Source organism: Bos taurus, chromosome 2 (assembly GCF_002263795.3).
Source record: "Bos taurus isolate L1 Dominette 01449 registration number 42190680 breed Hereford chromosome 2, ARS-UCD2.0, whole genome shotgun sequence".
NCBI classification, from domain to species: domain Eukaryota; kingdom Metazoa; phylum Chordata; class Mammalia; order Artiodactyla; family Bovidae; genus Bos; species Bos taurus.
In genome coordinates this window covers 80,901,440-80,908,784 of record NC_037329.1, presented here as the reverse complement: position 1 = coordinate 80,908,784, position 7,345 = coordinate 80,901,440, and positions in this window count along the sequence as shown.

Below are 7,345 nucleotides of genomic sequence, written 5' to 3'. Positions count from 1 at the left end.
GCCAACATCTGCTGGATCATGGAAAAAGCAAGAGAGTTCCAGAAAAACATCTATTTCTGCTTTATTGACTATGCCAAAGCCTTTGACTGTGTGGATCACAATCAACTGTGGAAAACTCTGAAAGAGATGGGAATACCAGACCACCTGATGTGCCTCTTGAGAAACCTATATACAGGTCAGGAAGCAACAGTTAGAACTGGACATGGAACAACAGACTGGTTCCAAATAGGAAAAGGAGTACGTCAAGGCTGTATATTGTCACCCTGGTTATTTAATTTCTATGCAGAGTACATCATGAGAAACACTGGACTGGAAGAAGCACAAGCTGGAATCAAGATTGCCGGGAGAAATATCAATAACCTCAGATATGCAGATGACATGACCATTATGGCAAAAAGTGAAGAGGAACTAAAAAGCCTCTTGATGAAAGTGAAAGTGGAGAGTGAAAAAGTTGGCTTAAAGCTCAACATTCAGAAAACGAAGATCATGGCATCCGGTCCCATACTTCATGGGAAATAGATGGGGAAACAGTGGAAATAGTATCAGACTTTATTTTTCTGCTCTCAAAAATCACTTCAGATGGTGACTGCAGCCACGAAATTAAAAGATGCTTACTCCTTGGAAGGAAAGTTATGACCAACCTAGATAGCATATTCAAAAGCAGAGACATTACTCTGCCAACAAAGGTCCATCTAGTCAAGGCTATGGTTTTTCCAGTGTTCATGTATGGATGTGAGAGTTGGACTGTGAAGAAAGCTGAGCACCAAAGAATTGATGCTTTTGAACTGTGGTGTTGGAGAAGACTCTTGAGAGTCCCTTGGATTGCAAGGAGATCCAACCAGTCTATTCTAAACGAGATCAGCCCTGGGATTTCTTTGGAAGGAATGATGCTAAAGCTGAAACTCCGGTATTTTGGCCACCTCATGCAAAGAGTTGACTCATTGGAAAAGACTGATGCTGGGAGGGATTGGGGGCAGGAGAAGAAGGGGACAACAGAGGATGAGATGGCTGGATGGCATCACTGACTCGATGGACGTGAGTCTGAGTGAACTCCGGGAGTTGGTGATGGACAGGGAGGCCTGGCGAGCTGCGATTCATGGGGTCGCAAAGAGTCGGACATGACTGAGCGACTGATCTGATCTGATCTGAACATAAAAATGTATATTATTAATAAGTAATACATATATTGACATTCAGTTCAGTTCAGTTCAGTTCTCCAACACCACAGTTCAAAATCATCAATTCTTCGGCGCTCAGCTTTCTTCACAGTCCAACTCTCACATCCATACATGAACACTGGAAAAACCATAGCCTTGACTAGATGGACCTTTATTGGCAGAGTAATGTCTCTGCTTTTGAATATGCTATCTAGGTTGGTCATAACTTTTCTTCCAAGGAGTAAGCATCTTTTAATTTCGTGGCTGCAGTCACCATCTGAAGTGATTTTTGAGAGCAGAAAAATAAAGTCTGACACTATTTCCACTGTTTCCCCATCTATTTCCCATGAAGTATGGGACCGGATGCCATGATCTTCGTTTTCTGAATGCTGAGCTTTGAGCCAACTTTTTCACTCTCCTCTTTCACTTTCATCAAGAGGCTTTTTAGTTCCTCTTCACTTTCTGCCATAAGGGTGATGTCATCTGCATATCTGAGGTTATTGATATTTCTCCCAGCAATCTTGATTCCAGCTTGTGTTTCTTCAAGTCCAGCGTTTCTCATGATGTACTCTGCATATAAGTTAAATAATCAGGGTGACAATATACAGCCTTGACGTACTCCTTTTCCTATTTGGAACCAGTCTGTTGTTCCATGACCAGTTCTAACTGTTGCTTCCTGACCTGCATACAGATTTCTCAAGAGGCACATCAGGTGGTCTGGTATTCCCATCTCTTTCAGAGTTTTCCACAGTTGATTGTGATCCACACAGTCAAAGGCTTTGGCATAGTCAATAAAGCAGAAATAGATGTTTTTCTGGAACTCTCTTGCTTTTTCTATGATCCAGTGGGTGTTGGCAATTTGATCTCTGGTTCCTCTGCCTTTTCTAAAACCAGCTTGAATATCAGGAAGTTCATGGTTCACATATTGCTAAAGCCTGGCTTGGAGAATTTTGAGCATTACTTTACTAGCGTGTGAGATGAATGCAATTGTGCGGTAGTTTGAGCATTCTTTGGCATTGCCTTTCTTTGGGATTGGAATGAAAACTGACCTTTTCCAGTCCTGTGGCCACTGCTGAGTTTTCCACATTTGCTGGAATATTGAGTGCAGCACTTTCACAGCATCATCTTTCAGGATTTGAAATAGCTCAACTGGAATTTTATCACCTCCACTAGCTTTGTTCGTAGTGATGCTCTCTAAAGCCCACTTGACTTCACATTCCAGGATGTCTGGCTCTAGGTCAGTGATCACACCATCGTGATTATCTGGGTCTTGAAGATCTTTTTTGTACAGTTCTTCTGTGTATTCTTGCCATCTCTTCTTAATATCTTCTGCTTCTGTTAGGTCCATACCATTTCTGCCCTTTATCGAGCCCATGTTTGCATGAAATATTCTTTGGTATCTCTGATTTTCTTGAAGAGATCATCACTTAAAACTGAGGGAATAATGATTTGGGACATTATCTACTGATCTGAAGTAGGCTATAAACTAAGGGACAAAATGTTAAGGTACTGAGTTAGATTTGAAAATGACACTTTACTTCATTAGCAAATCAAAATATTGTATATTTTGATATCATATATATATGAACTATATATACCTAATTACGATATATATGCATATAACTACATACACAGATATGTATTCATTCATCATTTATCACCATTTATACAAGTATTCTTCCCGAGGCCATTACAGTTAAATCATACATTATATCTCCCTTAAATTTCAAAAGAACCCTAGGAGATAGGTATTATTATTATCTAAATTTTATAAATGAGGAAACAATCTACAGTCACAAGGTTTGTAAGTCAGATATATTAGAAGCTTAATGCATATTTGGTAAACATGTGCATGTGGAAATTCAATACTTAATGATAAATAGTCAGGTAATGTACAACAGTTCATCTGCTCATGGAGTATAAGCCTTTCTCCTGTTTTAGAATACTCTGTGCCAAAAGTCTTATGAAAACTGAGCAAGAATCCAGATATTGTTTCACTTCTCACATAGGAGCAGAAAATACCTTAGTTTCAAAGAATGAATTTTAAAATATAGATTCAAAAGTAGAACACCAGAATTGGTGAACTTTCTCAATTAGAATCCATGCTAATGGGGCCAAGAATTTGTCTATCTTCTAAAAAGCTTCTTAAGTAACTCATATTAATTTAAAGTATGAATTACAAATCTAGAAACCACTGGATCTCACTGCTCATGGTTGAGATTTAATGAGTGTGGTTCTTACTAGCTCTTCATTAAAAGGACAAAGAGACTGCATGGACAGAGAAGGTATATTCCTAGTTTCCATTCTCTGAGGCTAAGAGGCAAGTCATACGGGAGAATATAGCGACTTAAATCTGAGCTCTGATACCAGACAGAACTATGTTGAGTCTTAGCTGTACCACAGCTAGTTTGTTAGTGGGCCAAGGTGCTTGATGCTTTAAAAGTCATATGCCTTTTCCATAAAATAAGAATAACAACATTCCTTGTCTCATGGTGGATACTGGCGGTGTTGTGGCAATTAAACAAAAATAATATATTCCTTACTGCATGACACAAGTTCTGATACCTAAAAACCATACTACATATCTTACCAAAGTATTCAGTTCAGTTCATTTGCTCAGTTGTGTCCAACTTTTTGCAATCCCATGGACTGCAGGACACCAGGCTTCCCTGTTCATCACCAACTCCCAGAGCTTACTCAAACTCATGTCCATCGAGTCGGTGATGCCATCCAACCATTTCATCCTCTGTCATCCCCTTCTCCTCCTACCTTCAATTTTTCCCAGCATCAGGGTCTTTTCCAATATGCCATTTCTTCTCATCAGGTGGCCAAAGTATTGGAAGTTTCAGCTTCACCATCAGTCCTTCCAGTGAATCTTCTTGACTGATTTCCTTTAGGATGGACTGGTTGGATCTCTTTGCAATCCAAGGGACTCTCAAGGGTCTTCTCTAACACCACAGTTCAAAAGCTTCAGTTCTTCGGCACTCAGCTTTCTTTATAGTCCAACTCTCACATCCATACATGACTACTGGAAAAACCATAGCTTTGACAAGATGGACCTTTATTGCCAAAGTAATATCTCTGCTTTTTAACATGCTGTCTAGCTTGGTCATGGCTTTCCTTTCAAGGAGCAAGCATTTTTTAATTTCATGGCTTGCAGTCATCATCTACAGTGATTTTGGAGCCCCCCAAAAAAGTCTCTTACTGTTTCCATTATTCCCCCATCAATTTACCATGAAGTGATGGGACGGGGTGGAATGATCTTAGTTTTCGGACTGTTGAGTTTTAAGCCAAATTTTTCACTCTTTTTCACTTTCATCAAGAGGCTCTTCAGTTCTTCTTCACTGTCTGTCATAAAGGAGGTGTCATCTGCATATCTGAGGTTATTGATATTTCTCCCAGCAAACTTAATTCCAGCTTGTGCTTCATCCAGCCTGGCAATTCACATAATGTACCCTGCATAGAAGTTAAATAAACAGGGTGACCATATGCAGCCTTGACGTACTCCTTTCCCAATTAGGAACCAATTTGCTATTCCATGTTCAGTTCTAACTGTTGCTTCTTGACCAGCACACAGATTTCTCAGGAGACAGGTCAGGTGGTCTGGTATTCTCATCTCTTTCAGAATTTTCCACAGTTTATTGTGGTCCACACAGTCAAAGGCTTCGACGTAGTCAATAAAGCAGAAGTAGATGTTTTTCTGGAACTCTCTTGCTTTTTCGATGATCCAGCGGATGTTGGCAATTTGATCTCCAGTTCCTCTGCCTTTTTAAATCCAGCTTGAATATCGGGAAGTTCACAGTTCATGTACTGTTGAAGCCTGGCTTGGAGAATTTTGAGCATTACTTTGCTAGTGTGTGAGATGAGTGTAATTGTGTGGTAGTTTGAACATTCTTTGGCATTGCCTTTCTTTGCAATTGGAATGAAAACTGACCTTTTCCAGTCCTGTGGCCACTGTTGAGTTTTCCAAATTTGCTGGAATATTGAGTACAGCACTTTCACAGCATCATCTTTCAGAATTTGAAATAGCTCAACTGAAATCCCATCAGCTCCACTAGCTTTGTTTGTAGTAATGCATCTGAAGGCCAGCTTGACTTCCCATTCTAGGATGTCAGGCTCTAGGTGAGTGATCACACTATCGTGGTTATCTGGGTAATGAAGTTCTTTTTTTGTATGGTTCTTCTGTGTATTCTTGCCAGCTCTTCTTAATATCTTCTGCTTCTATTAGGTCCATACCATTTCTATCCTTCATTGTGCCCGTCTTTGCATGAAATGTTCTCTTAGTATCTCTAATTTTCTTTAAGAGATCTCTAGTCTTTCCCATTCTATTGTTTTTCTCTATTTCTTTGCATTGATCATTGAGGAAGGCTTTCTTATCTCTCCTTGCTATTCTTTGGAACTCTGCATTCAAATGGGTATATCTTTCCATTTCTCCTTTGCCTTTTGAGACTGCATCCAAGTACTGTGTTTCAGACTCCTTTGTTGACTGTGATGGATATTCCATTTCTTCTAAGGGATTCTTGCCCACAGTAGTAAATATAATGGTCATCTGAGTTAAATTCACCCATTCCAGTCCATTTTAGTTCACTGATTTTTAAATTATCAATGTTCACTCTTGCCATCTCCTGTTTGACAACTTCCAATTTGCCTTGATTCATGGACCTAACATTCCAGCTTCCTATGCAATATCGTTCTTATAGCATCGAACTTTACTTCCATCGCCAGTCACAGCCACAACTGGGTATTCTTTTTGCTTTAGCTCCATCTCTTCATTCTTTCTGGAGTTATTTCTCCACTGATCTCCTGTAGCATATTGGGCATCTACTGACCTGGGTAGTTCATCTTTCAGTGTCCTATCTTTTTGCTTTTTCATTCGGCTCATGTGGTTCTCAAGGCAAGAATATTGGTTTGCCATTCCTTTCTCCAATGGACCACATTTTGTCAGAACTCTCTACCATGATCCATCCGTCCATCCAGAAAGTATTAGAGAGCAAAAAGGGTCTGTCTGATCATTGACTGTCAGTCTGCCTTTATTTTCCCAGGTTTGTTTATTTATCCTAAGTTTTTCTTGTTCTAGAATAACTCTGCCCCCCACCCCCATTAAAGCTCTGAGTTGTCTCACACTTCTTAATGATGTCTTTTCCATGTGGGGAAAAATACTTTAAAAGAAGTTTTCTGGGAAAATATTTTCTGTGCTACTTTCCTAAAAATATAACAACTTAATTTTACCCACTCAGAGTTGATTCTAGAGTATGTATGCCACAAATAAACTGATTCAGCTCAGAAGTATTGAAAGAAAATATTGTGTAGAATTTTAAAATAAGAAGTATTACAGATGCATGATATGCTGGATTTCATTACTCATAATCATATAATATACTATACCAAGTACAATTCATAGACCTAGTTTTAAATTCAGTTCTAATAAGTAAATGTATTTGATCCTTTTGGAAGCAAAATTGAAGCACTAATCTAATCAGTAATCCAATCTTCACTGCCATAAAAATTAAGGCTAGTCTACTTCCTTGGTACTAATGATGAGGCTAAATAGTGTATACATTTTTATTTACATATTCAATAATATGATGCTCTGTTCACTGAATGATGTTCTTCTGCCACTTGGTGGTGCATGCCAGTTTCAGAATTTGTTTCTTGGTGGCATTGCAGCACTAAGTAGAAAGTAAGCTGAACAAAATCACAGCATTCCTACTGGAAAGGCTTTGCTTCAAACTGTTTAATGATTTAAAGAACCTCTGTGAAAGCAACTGCATTTGTTAACCAGTCACAACCAGTAATTTACTCCTTTGGAGTTTTAAGTTACTTTGGGCAAAATGTCTTAGGAAGAGTACATATTATTAGAGAGCATGCCAAAAATTTACTTAGCAGAGAATTCAATAACAGTTTTACTCGGCTAAGAGGTTCTGTAAAATCCTACCTCTATAGCCAAGCACTCATACCCTAGCAGGTCCTGTTTCATTATCATAATTCCTGGGTAAACACTTTGAAGGACTTTGCCTTCAGTTTCAAGCATGACTTATTTTCATAAGCCTAATTAGTTACCACACCAGCCTTGCTATGGAAAACGACAGGTCCTCACTTTGAACTGGGGAGTTGTTCAATCTTAATCTACATTAGGCGTGTATCTCTGTTGCCCTCTATGCCGAAAGAGTGCAGGGGAAAGACATCTC